The sequence below is a fragment of the Globicephala melas genome, chromosome 2, assembly GCF_963455315.2.
Source record: "Globicephala melas chromosome 2, mGloMel1.2, whole genome shotgun sequence".
Classification (NCBI taxonomy): domain Eukaryota; kingdom Metazoa; phylum Chordata; class Mammalia; order Artiodactyla; family Delphinidae; genus Globicephala; species Globicephala melas.
The window spans coordinates 56,248,772-56,266,085 of record NC_083315.2 but is presented as its reverse complement, the minus strand read 5'-3'; the positions used below and the strand labels follow the sequence as shown (position 1 = coordinate 56,266,085).

The 17,314-nt window shown below is 40.2% G+C and overlaps 1 protein-coding gene across 3 annotated transcripts in view; it reads right to left on the bottom strand.

The window, feature by feature from the left end:
* The window catches only part of LOC115862920 (OTU domain-containing protein 7A), a 398,816-nt gene that overhangs the window by 346,467 nt on the left and 35,035 nt on the right, over positions 1–17,314 (bottom strand). The window contains exon 2 of one of the 3 annotated variants that reach the window (XM_060293933.1): positions 13,178–14,274. The exons of the other annotated variants lie outside the window; for them this stretch is intronic. The gene's annotated coding sequence lies outside the window, so the exon portion shown is untranslated. The remainder of the gene's footprint in view (positions 1–13,177; positions 14,275–17,314) is intronic. 3 annotated transcript variants of the gene reach the window in all.

The following is a 17,314-nucleotide window of genomic DNA, read 5'->3' as shown; positions in this document are numbered from 1 at the left end:
TGGTCTATTAAGTACACAATAGCATTATGTCTAAAAAAATGTATATACCTTAATTAAAATACCTTATTGCTAAAAATGCTAATCATCATCTGAGCCTTCAGCAGGTTGTAATCTTTTTGCAACAGTCACATCAAAGATCACTGATCAGGGGTTGAGATCAAGATGGTAGAGTAGGAGGACACAACAAAAATAAACCTACATGTGGAACATTCCCACTGAAAACAACCTGAAGCCTGGCAGGAAGACTCTGCTACAACCAAGGCTACAGAACAAGCCAAATGGAGTCGGGCAGGAAGGGAAGTGAGTGATCAGGTCGGGACAAGCACCCGTGGGAGGGGATATAGAAGAGGAGGGGGATTACATGGGCTCAGGGATCCTGCCTGGGAAGTGAGGAGCTGGAACCACATATTGGGCACCCAGCCTTGGGGTCTGACACCAGGTAGATGAGTCCACTGAGCTGCCCTTTCCTCTTCTTCACCCTGCCCCCAATAGGGTGATGATGGTCACTGAACATTGGAGTAGTTCGGTTCATACTTGGCTCTGGCTCTAGCCCCTCCATCTCCAGCCCCACCACCCACCATGGTGATAGCTGCCAGCACATCCTGGGGGAAGATGTGACCCATGCTCACGTCAGATCCAGCTCTCCCACCAAAGCCACTGTACACACACGAACTGCATAGGACGTTTCCATACAAGGACACCCTTCAAGACCAGGACAGGTGACTGTTTCAACTAGTTTAATAGAGACAGTTAAACAAACTGAGAAGACAGAGGAATTTGTTACAAATGAAGGAACAATAAAAATATCTTGAAAAAACAACTAATAAAATAGAGGTAAATAATTTACCAGATAAAGAGTTCAAAGAATTATTAATAAAAATGCTAACTGAACTTGGGTAAAGAATAGATGAACACAGTTTGAATTTTAACAAGGAACTAGAAAACAGAGAAAAGAATCAGTCAGAGCTGAAGAATACAATAACTAAAATGAAAAACACACTAGAAGAAACTAACAGCAGATTAGGTGATACAGAAGAATGCATAAGTGATCTGGAAGATGGTATAATGGAAATTACCTGATCAGAGCAGCAAAAAGGAAAACAAATTTTAAAAATGAGGACGCTTTAAGAAACCTCTCGTACAACATCAAGTGTACTAAACATTCACATTATAGGGGTCCCAGAAGGAGAAGAGAGAAAGTGTTCAAAAATGTATTTGATCAAATTATGGCTAAAAACTTCCTGAAGCTGAAGAAGGAAATAGACATCCAGGTACAGGAAATAGAGAGTCCCAAACAAGACGAATCCAAACAGACCAAGACATACCATAATTAAAATGGCAAAAGTTAAAGAGAATTTTAAAGGCAGCAAGAAAGAAGCAAAGAGGCATATACAAGGGAAACCCCACAAGGCTATTTGTTTATTTTTTCTGACTTTTCTGAAGAAATTCTGCGGACCAGAAGGGGCTGGCATGATATATTTAAAATGCTGAAAGGGAAAATCCTGCAACCTAGGATACTCTATACAGCAAGGTTATCATTCTGAATTGAAGGAGAAATAAGGAACTTCTCAGACAAGCAAAAAACTAAGAGTTTCATAAATACTAAACCAACCCTGAAAGAAGTGTTAAAGGGTCTTCTCCAAGTGGAAGAGTAAAGGCTACAAAAAGTAGTAATTTACAGGAAAGGCAAAATCCCACTAGTAAAGGCAAATATATAGTAAAGGCTATGGATCAACGACTTAAATAAGCTAGTACTAAGATTAAAAGACAAAAATTGTAAAATCAACTATAACTACAATAAACAGGTAAGAGATAAACATGAAGATGTAAAATATGACTTCAAAACCATAAAATGTGTGTGTGTGGGAGTACAAAATACAGACCTTTTAGAATGTGTCTGAACTTAAATGACTATCAGTTTAAAACAAGTATATATAAGTCAACACATATGAACCCCATGGTAACCACAAATTTAAAAACCTACAATAGATACACACAAAATAGAGAGAATGGAGCACAAATATACCACTAAAGAAAATCATCAAGCCACAAGGAAGAAACTAAAAGAGAAGGGAACAAAAAAGAACTACAAAAACAACCAGAAAGCAAGTAACAAAATGGCAATAAGTACATACCTATCACTAATCACTTTAAATATCAATGGACTAAATGCTCCAATCAAAAGACACACAGTAGCTGACTGGATTAAAAAAAAAGACCCATCTATATGCTGCTTACAAGGGACTCACTTCGGAGCTAAGGACACACACAGACTGAAAGTGAGGGAATGGAAAAAGATATTTCATGCCAATGGAAATAAAAGAAAGCTGCGGCAGCAATACTAATAAAAGACAAAGTAGGCTTTAAAACAAAGTCTATAACGAAAGACAAAGAAGGGCATTATATAATGATAAAGGGATCAGTACAAGAGAATATAACATTTGTTAACATATATGCACCTAATATAGGTGCAACTAAATATATAAAGCAAATATTAACATATATTAAAGGGAGAAATTGACAATACAACAGTAGTAGGGGATTTTAACACTCCACTACATCAATGGACAGATCATCCACATAGAAAATCAATAAGGCAATAGTGGTTTTAAATGACATATTAAACCAGCTGGACTTAATAGATATCTACAGGCCATTCCACACAAAAATAGCAGAATATACATTCTTTTCAAGTGCATGTGAAATGTTCTCCAGGGTAGATCACACGGTAAGCCACTAAACAAGTCTCATCAAAGTTAAGAGAATAGAAACTATATCTAATATTTTTCCCAACCACAACAGTATGAAACTAGAAATGAATTACATGTAAAAAAACAGAAAAAACACAAACACACAGAGACTAAACAACACGCTACCAAAGATGGGTGAATGAAGAAATAAAGAGAAAATCATAAAATACCTTGAGAGAAATAAAAATAAAAACACAACTTTCAAAAATCTAAGGGATGCAGCAAAAGCAGTTCTAAGAGGGAATTTTAGAGTGAAATAGGTCTACCTCAAGAAACAAGAAAAATCTTAAACAACTTAATCTACCGTCTACAGGAATTAGATAAAGAAGAACAAACAAACCCCAAAGTCAGCAGAAGGAAATAATAAACATTGAGAGGAAATAAATAAAAGAGACCAAAAAAACCCAAACAATAGAAAAGATCGATCAAACCAGAGTTGTTTTTGAAAAGATAAGCAAAATTGATAAGCCTTTAGCCAGGCTCACTAAGAACAAAAAAAGAGAGAGGCCCCAACTAAACAAAATAAGAATAAGGAGAAATTACAACCAATATTTCAAAGATACAAAAAATCAAAAGAGAATATTATGAACAGTTAAATACCAACAAATTGGTCAACATAGAAGAAATCAATAAATTTCTAGAAACATACAGTCTTCCAAGACTGAATCAGGAGGAAATAGACAATCTGAACAGATCAACCACTAGTAGTGAAATTGAATTAGTAATTAAAAAAAAAAAACTCCCTGCAAACAAAAGTCCAGGACTGGATGGCTTCATAGGTTGAATTCTACCAAACATATAGAGAAGAGCTAATACCTATTCTTCTCAAACTATTCCAAAAAATTGAAGAGGAAGGAACACTCCCAAATTCATTCTATGAGGCCATCATTACCCCGATACCAAAACCAGACAAAGACACTATAAAAAATAAAATTACAGGCCAATATCTCTGATGAATATAGATGCAAAAATGCTCAACAAAATATTAGCAAACCAAGTTCAACAATATATAAAAAGCATCATACACCATGATGAAGTAGAATTTATTCCAGAGATGCAGGATGGTTCAGTATCTGCAAACCAATGGATGTGCTACACTACATTAACAAAAGGAAGGATAAAAATCACATGACCATCTCAATAGTTGCAGAAAAAGTATATGACAAAATTCAATATCCATTCATGATAAAAACTCTCATCAAAGTCAATATAGAGAGAACATGTCTCAACATAATAAAGGCCATTTATGGCAAACCCACAGCTAACATTAAACTCAATGGTAAAAAGCTGAAAGCTTTTCCTTTAAAACCAGAAACAAGATAAGGATGTTCCCTCTTGCCACATGTGTTTAACGTAGTATTGGAAGTCCTAGCCACAGCAATCAGACAAGGGAAAGAAATAAAAGGTATCCAAATTGGAAGGGAAGAAGTTAACACTGTTACTATTTGCTGTTGACATGATAGTATATTTAGAAAAAACCCCAAAATCTCCACCAAAATTATGAGAACTAATATATGAATTCAGTAAAGTTTCAGGAAACAAGATTAATATACAGAAATCTGGGGACTTCTCTAGTGGTACAGTGGTTAAGAATCTGCCTGCCAATGCAGGGGACACGGGTTCGAGCCCTGGTTCGGCAAGATCCCACATGCCGCGGAGCAGCTAAGTCCATGCACCACAACTACTGAGCCAGCGGTCTAGAGCTCGTGAGCCATAACTACTGAAGCCCAGGCACCTAGAGCCCATGCTCCTCAACAAGAGAAGCCACCGCAATGAGAAGCCCATGCACTACAATGAAGAGTAGCTCCCGCTTGCTGCAACTAGAGAAAAGCCCATGCACAGCAACAAAGACCTAACACAGCCAAAAATAAATAAATATTTTTTTAAAATCTGTTGCTTTTCTATACCCTAACAATGAACTATCAGAAAGAGAAAGCAAGAAGAAGTCCATTTAAAATTTCATCAAAAGGAATAAAATACCTCGGAATAAACTTAACCATGGAGGCCAAAGACCTATACTCTGAAAACTACAGGACACTGATGAAGAAAACTGAAGACGATAAAAGAAATGGAAAGATATCCTGTGTTCATGATTTGCAAGAATTACTATTGTTAAGATGTCCACACTACCCAAAGTAATCTACAAATTTAAGGCAATCCCTAGCCAAATACCCATGACATTTTTCACAGAACTAGAACAAATAATCCTAAAACTTATATGGAACCACAAAAGACCCCAAACAGCCAAAGCAGTCTTGAGAAAAAAAGGACAAAGCCACAAGTATCACGCTCTCTGACTTCAGACTATATTATATAGCTAAAGTAATCGAAACAGCATGGTACTGGCATAAAACCAGACACATAGATCAATGAAACAGAACAGAGAGCCCAGAAATAAACCCATGCACTTATCATCAATTAATTTATGACAAAGGAAACAAGAATAAAAATGGGAAAAGACTGTCTCTTCATTAAGGGGAAATGCTGGGAAAACTGAACAGCTACATGTAAAAGAATTAAATTAGAACAGTTTCTCATACCATATACAAAAATAAGCTCAAAATGGATTAAAGACCTAAATGTAAGACTGGAAGCCACAAAACTCCTAGACAAAAACATGGGCAGAACACTCTTTGACATAAACCATAGAAATATTGTTTTGGATCTGTCTCCTCCGGCAAAGGAAACAGAAGCAAAAATAAACAAATGGGACCTTATTAAACTTAAAAGCTTCTGCACAGCAAAGGAAACCACTGACAAAATGAAAACACCTATGGAAAGGGAGGAAATATTTGCAAATGCTGTGACCAACAAGGGGTTAATATCCAAAATATATGAAAAGGTCATACAGCTCAACATCAAAACAAACAACAAACAAACAAACAACTCAATCAAAAGACAGGTAGAAGACCTGAATAGACATTTCTCCAAAGAAGACATACAGATGGTCAATAGGCACATGAAAAGATGCTCAACATCACTAATTATTAGAGACATGAAAATCAAAACAACAATGAGATATCACCTCACAGCAGTCAGAATGGCTATCATCAAAAAGTCTACAAATAACAAAAGCTGGAGAGGGTGGGAATGTAAACTGGTGCAGTTGATACAGAAAACAGTATGGAGATTCCTCAAAAAACTAAAAATAGAATTCCCATATGATCCAGTAATTCCATTCCTGAGTATATATCAAAAGAAAACAAAGACGCTAATTGGAAAAGATACATGCATCTCAACGTTCATAGCAGCACAACTTACAATAGTGAAGATATGGAAGTAACCTGTTTGTCCATCAATAGATGAATGGATAAAAATGTGGTGTGTATCTACAATGGAATATTACTCAGCCATAAAAAAGGATTGAAAATTTGCCATTTGCAGCAACATGGATGGACCTAGACATTATCATACTGAGTGGAGTAAGTCAAACAGAGAAAGAGAAATATTATATGCTATCATTTATATGTGGAATCTAAAAAATAATGCAAATGAATGAATATAACAAAACAGAATCAGACTCACAGACAACAAAGGAGCGGTTACCAGTGGGGAGAGGGGTGGTGGAGTAGGACAAGGGTAGGGGATTTGAAGGTACATACTACCATGTTGTAAAATAAATAAGCTACAAGGATATATTGTACAGCACAGGGAATGTAGCCACTATTTTAAAACAACTTTATAGTATAATCTATAAAAATACTGAATCACTATGCTGTAAACCTCAAACTAATATAATATTGTAAATCAACTATACTTAAATTAAACAAAAGAAAAAAATGATCACTGGTCACAGATCATCATAATAAATATAACAACGAAAAAACTTTAAATCTTGGGAGAATTACCAAAATGTGACACAGCGACAAGAAGTGAGCAAATGCTGTTGGAAAAATAGCACCAAGTGCTTGACACAGTCTCCTCACGCAAAGGAAACAACTGATTGTATAAAGATTGCCCCATATCTTCAATTTGTAAAAAAACTGAATATCTGAGAAGTGCATAAAGCAAAGTACAATAAAACGAGGTCTGCCTGTATGTACATATATTATATATATTTATTACATAGGCTGTGATAATGAAATTATTATCACAGCAGTTATAGCTTTATGACTGTCTTCTAAGTACACAGGTTTCCCCTTCTCTCCTGTCCTCATCACCCGGACACTGTGAAGTAGGTATCGTTCACATGGCAGAAGAGACGATGAGAGGTTGAATAAAGCTCTTGCTCTGAGTGTCAGACACAAAAGCTCATTTAGAAAGCTCACTCCTGTCCTCCTCCCCTCAAATGATATGGTTATTTGCTTCTGTTGGCAAGCTCTTAATACCTAATATCGCAGAAAGCAACAATGGAAAGTAATGACAGTACAATACAGAGACAAACCTGTAAAGATTCTCATGCAAGCAGACAACTGAGCATATCAATTAACATCCTTTTCTTTTTAATTTATTTATTTAATTAATTTATTTTTGGCTGCATTGGGTCTTCGTTGCTGCGCGGGCTCTCTCTAGTTGTGGCGAGCGGGGGCTACTCTTCCTTGCCGTGCGTGGGCTTCTCATGGCAGTGGCTTCTCTTGCTGCGGAGCACGGGCTCTAGGCGCTGGACTTCAGTAGTTGTGGCACATGGGCTTGGTAGTTGTGGCTTGTGGGCTCTAGAGCGCAGGCTCAGTAGTTGTGGCTCACCGGCTTAGCTGCTCTGCTGCATGTGGGATCTTCCCAGACCAGGGCTCAAACCCGTGTCCCCTGCATTGGCAGGCAGATTCTTAACCACTGCACCACTCAGGAAGTCCAAACATCCTTTTCATTCTTGGACTTATCTTCACATTCCTTGAGGTTAAGTTTATCACGTGACCATGTTTTGTGCACTACATTTCATTTTTCCAGGTGTAGCGTGACACTGATGGAACCACTGCAGCTGGCGTGTACGGTGTGCCAGGCTCTGGACTGAACGATTCACAGGCAGTTATTTATCTTCATCCTGACATCACTCTATGAGGCAGACAATATCATCTTCCCACAGGGACACCCACTGCTCCCTCTAACTCAGCTCTTTACCAGGTTCGTGGTACAGGGGTACAAGGTCCCCATGTTCTTACAACAGAATCCCACTCTGCATAATATTCCATGGTGGACCAGAATACATATTATTTATCTATTCATCAGTTGATGGATATTTGGGTTGGTTCTACTTTTTGGTTATTATAAAAAACACTACTGAACATTCACAAGCCTTTGTGGGGACATACGTTTTCCCTTCTCTTCAATAGATACTCAGGAGCGGAAGTGCTGTGTCATACGGAAATTCTGTTTAACTTTTCGCGGAACTGCCAAACCGTTTTTCAAAGAGGCTACAGCATTTTATATTTCCACTAGCCATGTGCAATCGTTTCAATCTCTCTACCTCCACACCAACGCTGATCTTTTTCTTTTGGTTCTAGACATCCTAGTGCGTGTGAAGTGGTATCTCAATGCGGTTTTGATTTGCATTTCCCTAATGACTGCATGTTGAGCATCTTTTCATGTGCCACTTATATATCATCTTTGGAGGAATGTCTACTCAAATTTTTTGGTCTATTTTTTATTGGGCTATTATTTGTCTTTTTTATTGAGTTGTAAGAATTCTTTATATGTCCTGCATATGAGTTCTTTGATGATACAATTTTACAAGCATCTTCACTCATTCCTTGAGTTGTCTTTTTGCTGCCTTGAAGGTCTTGTTTGCAGCACAAAAGTTTTAAATTTTGATGTGGTGCAATTTATCTATTTTGTTATTTAGTTGCTTCTGCTTTTGGTGTTGTAGGTGGTAGCTTTTTGAAGTGAGAGAGCTGTTGGCGGCCATCCGCCCCCAGGTGGGTGAGGGGACTAAAGAGGGAATCAATCAGTCCACATGGAGAGAGAATGACAGTCACACAGAGAGAAATAGAGGAGAATGTGTGAGGTGGAGAAATGTGCAGGGGAGACAGGCCTGGGCTCCCCCAGCACCGCTCTCTCGGGCCAGCACACCTGAGACCAGCTGGATGTGATAGGAACTCCTTGGAACCCTAGAGAGCTGCTTCCCAGCTCTTCCAGTTTCAGTTGTTTGCCAACAAAAAGACAAAGAAACAACAATGAAGAAAACAAGAACCCTGACCAGTGTACGCAGTTTAGAGATGAGAAAAAAGAGGCTCCAAGAGGATCAGGCCCCATCAAGGGACTGGGATTCCAATGCCAGCCTGTGCCCCCACCTCCAGCCTCCCCATGGGCAGGATACAAGCATCACAAAGAAGCAGACAAGCCTCTTTACTTGTAAAGAGTCTCACAGAAAACCTCCTTTCAAAAGCACACTGTTTCAGCTGCCTGGACTTTCTAACGTGAGCGAGATGAGGAATCAGAGTCAGCAGAGCCTTCATCTTCAATTCCGGAGGCCAGGAGCCCCATGAGGGGCACCGCTCATGACCGTGCTGGCTGGTGCAGTGGAATCACTCAGAAAGGAAGAGCAGGCCCATTGGAATCAAGGGGGCAAATCTTTAAGACAACACAGTAACACGAGCCCAGGAAAAATCCAGGTACAGAAAGAACCTCAAGGTAGAGGGAGGGCTGGTGGCCAAATGGAAGCCGCCGAAGTCTCCGTGGACTATGACTGGTCAAAACTCAATTTTATAAATTTTCTGTGTGGAAAACTAAAACATCTGCTGTTCCATATACAAACTACAGAGTGAAATGGAACAAAAAGCTTGACTGATGGGGGTGGGATTTCAGTGTTGAAAAACATTGGTTCAAAGGATGCTCCAGCTCGTGTTTCAAAGACAAAAAATAATGTTTCCACAGAGCACCACTCCTGGGCTCTCTCCCCATCTCTCTCTACATCAGCAACCTCCCTCCAATCACACAAACCCGGGCTCCTAGGGTGGAGGCCACCTTTCTCTCACCCCATGGGCTTCAGACTCAGAACACTCTACACACAAAGCAGTACCTCACTCTAAACAAAATAGTGAATCTATATGTGATCATCAAAATGCAGATTCCCACCAACCAGTCTTGCCAACAGAGAGGATACGTTTATCCTAAAGGAATTAAAATGACTTACTAACCTGCTTCCAATAGTCACCATATCTGTGATTTCAACATCTCGTGGCAGAGAACAGGTGAACATGAAGTTAGCCAAAGTGTACTTCCAGAAGGGCAGTGCCTCCAGAACCTGATAGAAAATATCTCAACTCACTTTCTTCTCAGATAAACACAGATGAGAATCTTGGACATGAATTTAATTTCTCTTATTGCACATGTACTTTAGGATCTAAAACTCTCAGAAGATAAATCCATGTAGTTCATGGGAGGCTAGAATCTCGAACTGGCTGGTCCTGGGTCATCATTAGCAGCCTAAATCACATGCTGTAAAATGTGAATTTCACAATGCTCCCAAAAGGCAGTCTTGGGATAAAGAAGATGTGGCACATATATACAATGGAATATTACTCAGCCATAAAAAGAAACGAACTTGAGTTATTTGCAGTGAGGTGGATGGACCTAGAGTCTGTCATACAGAGTGAAGTAAGTCAGAAAGAGAAAAACAAATACCGTATGCTAACACATATATATGGAATCTAAAAACAAACAAAAAAAGGTTCTGAAGAACCTAGGTGCAGGACAGGAATAAAGATACAGACATAGAAAATGGACCTGAGGACACGGGGAGGGGGAAGGGTAAGCTGGGACGAAATGAGAGAGTGCCATGGACATATATACACTACTAAATATAAAATAGCTAGCTTGTGGGAAGCAGCCACATAGCACAGGGAGATTAGCTTGGTGCTTTGTGACCACCTAGAGGGGTGGGATAGGGAGGGTGGGAGGAGACACAAGAAGGAGGAGATATGGGGATATATGTATATGTATAGCTGATTCACCTTGTTATAAAGCAGAAATTAACACACCACTGTAAAGCAATTATACTCCAATAAAGATGTTAAAAAAAAGAACACCTGAAAAAAAAAGAATTTTAACGGTTAGGAATTTTAATTTTAAAACTATGCAGAAATAATAAGGATGAAAGGAAACAACTCTGTGTGAAAAGTAGGTAAGGAAAGTAGAATGACTGACTGTTCCAGAATGAGAAAAGAGGGGAAAATAGGATGAACTTTTAGCAGTTTTGTGGAAAAGGATCTTGGGAAGGAATTTTATGCATGGTCAAGCTGGGTAAGATTGGGATAAATTTATTTAAGTTAACAAATGAGTTTTAATATCAAAAGTACACTGATATAAAATTAGAATTGTTTTTCTCTCTGTTAAAAGGAAAAAGTTTTATTGGATTTTTGGTCTGCTTTTTTTTTTTGTTTTTTTGTGGTACACGGGCCTTTCACTGTTGTGGCCTCTCCCATTGAGCACAGGCTCTGGACGCGCAGGCTCAGCGGCCATGGCTCACAGGCCGAGCCCCTCCGCGGCATGTGGGATCTTTCCGGACCGGGGAACGAACCCGTGTCCCCTGCTTCGGCAGGCAGGCTCTCAACCACTGCGCCACCAGGGAAGCCCCCTGGTCTGCTTTTGATAACAGACTGTGAATTTTTTTTTTTTTTTTACCTTTTAAATAACTGCCTAGAAAGCCCCCACACACAAAAAAATGGGAATCTTGTTTAAAATTATAAGCTTCAACATAAAACGTGGTTGTTATAAAGCAGAAACTAACACACCATTGTAAAGCAGTTATACTCCAATAAAGATGTTAAAAAAAAAACATAAAACGTGGCTAATGGCATAAACTGTAATATGTCACTAACCTTATACCCTCAAAAATCCATCCATTCACTCATTCATCCATTCATTCATCTATCTTTCTACCTTCATTGGGCATCTTCCAGACAGTCCTAAACAATGGTTAGGTAGGTAAAAACACAAAGACACAGTCCCAGGCATGAAGAGTATAGTAGGGACAGGATTACGCAGTAGGCAGACCATCTGCTGGATTATCAACAAAGCGGGGCACCAAACGCAAGGCCCTTGTTCTGTTTCTGGAACAGGACCCTTCCTGCCCAGGAATCTGCAGCATGCTCCCCAGCCTGACGGGCTCCAGATCAGCATCGGGGCCTGATCTAAGCATCTCCTCCCCGAGGTCTTCCTTAGCCACATCTCACCTCTGTTCTCCATCGCTTCACCTGCTTCATTTCCATAGCAACTCTCATCACCTGTTCATGGATGCCAGCTCACCAGGTATTCCCAATCCCTACAGCACACCGAGCATTGCTGAGCAGCACTTTTCATTAAGGACAAAGAAAGGGAAGCAAGGATGTGACAGCAAAACAGAAAGACTTGCTAAATTTCAGAGAAATGCTTCTTTGCTACAGGAGACAGCTTCTTAAAAGAGCGCTCTAAAGGTAACAAAAACACTATGAAAAGCCTTGAAGTTATAGCCCTCATTTTGTAAAAAAGCATTTTCAACTTAGTGACTATCGACTGCTCTGCTAAGAAAGACGAAGACATTATATATTTGCCTGGCCGCTCCTTTTTCCCTCCCAGTGATTTTCCTATGTTATATTACTATTTGTAAGGTTTATATTATCTATACTATGTGCTGCCACTATAACTCGCACAGATGGTCGATCTTTCTTACTTTTATATTTAAAGAGATTTGAGGTTCACCACCCATTTACAAGTGCTGAACTTTTATGCACTTCTATTTTGGCTGGATTTTGACATTCAATGGTTTTATTCAAAACCCTTATTCAGAAGGGCTCACAGAATCTAAGTTTTCTGATTTCGGGCATGCTTGAGAATATCTGTCCATTGTCTCTGTCTTTACACTAGTCAGTTTGGCTAAATAAGGAACTATTGGGACATCCATTGTTTTACTCAGAATCCATCAGGGTCCCTTCAGAGGGTGCAACTCAGCACAGGCTGGCCCAGCATGTTCTATCCCGACTGATGCTCCTTACCTTTTCTGCCCTGTTACTTTTTCCTTTCACCAACCCCTCCCTATTTCCTCCACCCCCAGATCCTGGCAAGCACTTTTCTACTCTCTGTTTCTGAGTTTTACTTTCTTTTTTTTTTTTTTTAAGATCCCATATATAAGGGGTACCACGCAGTATTTTGTCTTTCTCTGCCTGGCTTATTTCACTTATCGTAATGTGCTCCAGGTTCATCCGTGTTGTTATAAATGGCAAGATTTGCTTCTTTCTCATGGCTGAATAATATTCCATTGTATATACATATAATATGGTGTATATATATTGTGAATAATGCTGTAATGAACATGAGAATGCAGATATATCTTTGAGATCCTGTTTTCATTTCCTTTAGATATATACCCAGAAGTAGAATTGATGGATCATATGTTAGTTCTATTTTTAATTTTTTGAGGAACCTCTATACTGTTTTCCATAGTGGCTGCACCAACTTAGGTTCCCACCAACAGTGTAGGAGGATTCCCTTTTCTCCACATCCTCGCCAATACTCACCAATATCTCTTGTCATCTTGATGATAGCCACGTAACAGGAGTAAGGTGATATCTCACTGTGATTTTAATTTGCATTTCCCTGACGATTAGCGATGTTGAACACCTTTTCACATACTTGTTGGCCATCTGTACGTCTTCTTTGGAAAAATGTCTATTCGGGGCCTCTGCCCATTTTTTAATAGAATGTTTTGTTTTGTTTTGCTATTGAGTTGTATTCCATATTTTGGATATTAACCCCTTATCAAATATATGATTTGCAAATATTTTCGCCCATCCCACCAGTTGCTTTTCCAGTTTGCTGATGATTTCCTTTGCTGTGTAGAAGCTTTTAGTTTGATGTAGTTCAATTTGTCCATTTTGACTTTTGTTGCCTTTGTTTTAGGTGTCATAGCCAAAAAACCATCACCAAGACCAACATCAAGGATTTTATGCCCTGTTTTTTTTTTTTTTTTTTTTGCTTTCTGGGAGTTTTATGTTCTTACGTCTTACATTCAAGTCTTTAATCCGTTTTGAGTTGGTTTTTTGGTATGGTGTAAGATAGGGGTCCAGGTTTGGTAATTTTTTTAAAAGCTTAACAAAATGCAATTCCTTATGAATAACAGAGTCAAGTTTGGCCTGGATATTTACATAGTTTTCTTTGATCATCTACTTAACTTTTCCCCTTCTTTTCTAAAACTCTTTGTTAGGAAATCAAATCGCGGTGACACTTGGTTCCTTTTGTGGCGTTTCCTCCATGCTGTACCTGTCCAATGAGGCCTCTGATTTTCTGGCTTCTGAACTAGTCTTTGTGTTGCTATCATTTTTACTTTTTTCTCTTCTGATTTTTTCCCCTGAATCCCACCAGTGTGGGCTTTGTTCTCTTCTGTCTCACTCAATCCTCTGAATCTTTCTTCTATGCTCAAAGTCTGCTTTAGAGATCATGTTGCCAGCATTTTCCTTGAGAGTCTGGAAACTTACTTTTCTGAACTCTTGAGCTGGTCTCTGAATCATCCACATTTTCCCGCAGTCTTTGGCTTGTGTTTTTCTTTGTCTTTCTTTATTTTCAGGTTTCTCTTGTAATTCTTTTGTAGTCCTTAGTCATCTCTGAATGAGATCAGCTATTTATCAAGGAAAAAGAGTACGGAGTAAATGGCAGGATTAGGCTGAGAAAATATAAGGCTTTGATTCAAATTTGTCTGGAATATTTTCTCACCCATCTGGACTTTATTCTGTCCTGGGAACCTGTCTCCTTGAGTGTTTGGACTTCAAGTGTAGGGCTGGCTTATAACAAAGCATTCATTGCCACGCACCCACTGGGTGGGGATTTGTCACTGCTCCCTCCCAGACCTGCCTCTCCCTATTCACCTGGGGCAGGTCCCTGAGCCAGGAGCCAGTTCACATACAACACACATGGAGGAGGGCATGGTCCCTCCTCCACCGCCACCTCTGAATACCCAGTGGCACTAACCTGGCTTCATCTGAGCAGAGGAAGTGCTCACTTCCTTCTGCATTTGTTGTCCCTGATACACAGTACATGCTCAATAAACATCTGCTTCAGGAATGAAGACTGAGTTAATAAACCAGATGAAGAAAACCAAGGAGACAAACATGGAGCACAGCACACCAGGAGGCAGTCGCAGGACAGTCTGCAAGTCAAGTCCGGAGGCACGAAGCTGACAACCCCTCCTCCGGCGAGCATGGTGCTAGATCCGGGCCAGGGCTGGGGATGTGCTGGCACCTCCCACAGCTCCAGCAAGTCTCTGGCGCAGGCGTGGCCTGGGGTCATCAGTACAGTAAGGGAAGGCATTCTACACTTCATCCTGGTTCATGCCAGTTTTGTTCTGGAAGTTACTACAGTCTTCATTCTTGGTTCTGAAGGTCTCTATCCCCCACAGGGTGACAGCTCCAGGGAGCAGAGGCCACCATGCAGTGATATGAGGACACTGGAAGTCAGGATGTCACTGCAAAGGCGCCAGATGTGCTGACCTCCTCCAGGTGCACACACCTGTCTGCATCAGGCAGGGGGGAGCTTGGACACTCAGGGTCCACCTGTGTGGACCACTGGCGAGAGGGCGGCCGTTCCCCCTGCAGACCACCTCCTTTCGGCTCTGAAGAGCCCACCTGTGGCACAACGCAGGGAGGCAGAAGACACCCCAAATGACTGTGCCACAGGGAACAGAGGTTCAGAATCAGAATCTAGGCAGACAGATGGAAAAGGAAAAGGGCCCTTCCTTGACACCTGAGTTTGCTGCCTGAGAAGCAGATACACCTAACCCGAGACACTCCTCAACAGCCCTCAAAGCCTCCACTCAAGGCTCGGTGTGACCCCGGCAATATCTGCCTCCAGGGAGCCACTTTCCTCCCTTCTCTTGAACTCTCCATGCCCACCCAGCCCCTAGCTGGGGGCTCCCACCCCTCCTCTGGGTTAAGGGACTAAGGGATGTTCCAGACCCACCTCAGGAGGCACAGATGGCTCGAGAGTGGACAGTCAGTCTCACACCACCGCCTGCCGCTTACTCAGGCCTGGGTGCCTGTGTTCCGCAGCTGCTGCCCCTTGTTCACACCTGCCCTGCTCTGTGTCTTAAATCAAACCCTCAAGAAGGCAGGAGCTGGCTCTCTGAGTCTGTAAACACTCTTACTGAATGGTTTTAACGTGCTGTTCGCAAAGTGTGACAACAAACACTAGAGGGATTCAAATAGGCTCTGTTGTCTGTGGTCCTTGAGAAAATCCTGCTAGAAGCAGTCGTATTAATGACAATGAAAAACATGAAATAGGTGGCAAATCAATGATGTGAGCCCTAATGTCTGAGTAACACACAAAAAACGGGAAAAAATATATCCCCTGGGCCCTAAACGCCTGCAATCCCAGTGGAGAGAGAACGGAAAATATGGCAGTTGGTGCTATTATAATGTTTTAGCTCCAACAAAGTGCTTTCACATGCCTTAATGCCAATGTGTCTGACAAGGACCTTGGGTATTATCTTAATTTTACATATGAGAAAACTGAGACTCAGAGAAGTAAACTTTAAAAGATTAGAGAATGCTGCAAAATAAAACAGCCAAGGTCAATATTGGAACTAAGTAGACAGTAGCTTGGTTTTGTCCTCTGCCACAGAACCCAGGATCGTAATTAAAATTATTTCATCCTGAATGTCCACTGACAGATGAACGGATAAAGAAGATGTGATATATATATATGTGTGTGTATATATATATCCATGCGCGCGCACACACACACACACACACACACACACACACACACAGGAATACTACTCAGCCATAAAAAAGAATGAAATAATGCCATTTGCAGGAACATGGATGGACCTAGAGATTATCATACTACATGAAAGTAAGCCAGATAGAGAAAGACAAATATCATATGATATCGCTTATATGTGGAATCTGAACAAAAGATACAAGTGAACATATTTACAAAATAGAAACAGACTCACAGACATAGAAAACAAACTAATGGTTACCAAAAGGGAAGGTAGGGTAAAGGGATAAGTTAGGAGTTTGGGATTAACATATACACACTACTATACATAAAATAGATCAACAACAAGGACCTACTGTGTAGCATGCAGAACTGTACTCAATATCTTGTAATAACCTATAAGGAAAAAGAATCTAAATATATATATATATGTGTATATATATATAAATGAATCACTGTGCTGTACACCTGAAACTAACACATTATAAATCAATTATATTTCAATAAAAAAATTATTTCATCCTGTTGCTTCTCTACCGACTTCTCAGCCATGCCAGAGATGTGGTGATGGTACACAAAGATGTGAGCCACTTACAGAATCAAAGAGGAAGACAAACACTTACTGAACATGTCCTGTGTGTGGCACTGCATCAAGTGTCACCATAGGTAATTCACACAGTCATCACCATCACTCAGTGGTAGCATCACCGTTTCACGTGTAAGGAGAATGAGTGTGAGCAAACAATGCAAATATCATCTACTGTATCACCCTGGAGCAGAGCCAGGATAAGGTGATGGGCAGGAGCTTGGATGTTACCATAAAGGTGCAGTAACCAAGGCAGTGCGATACCGGCATAATGACGGACAAATGGATCAACGGAACAGAATAAAGAGCCCAGAAATAGATCCTCACTTACATGACCATTTGATTTCTGACAAAG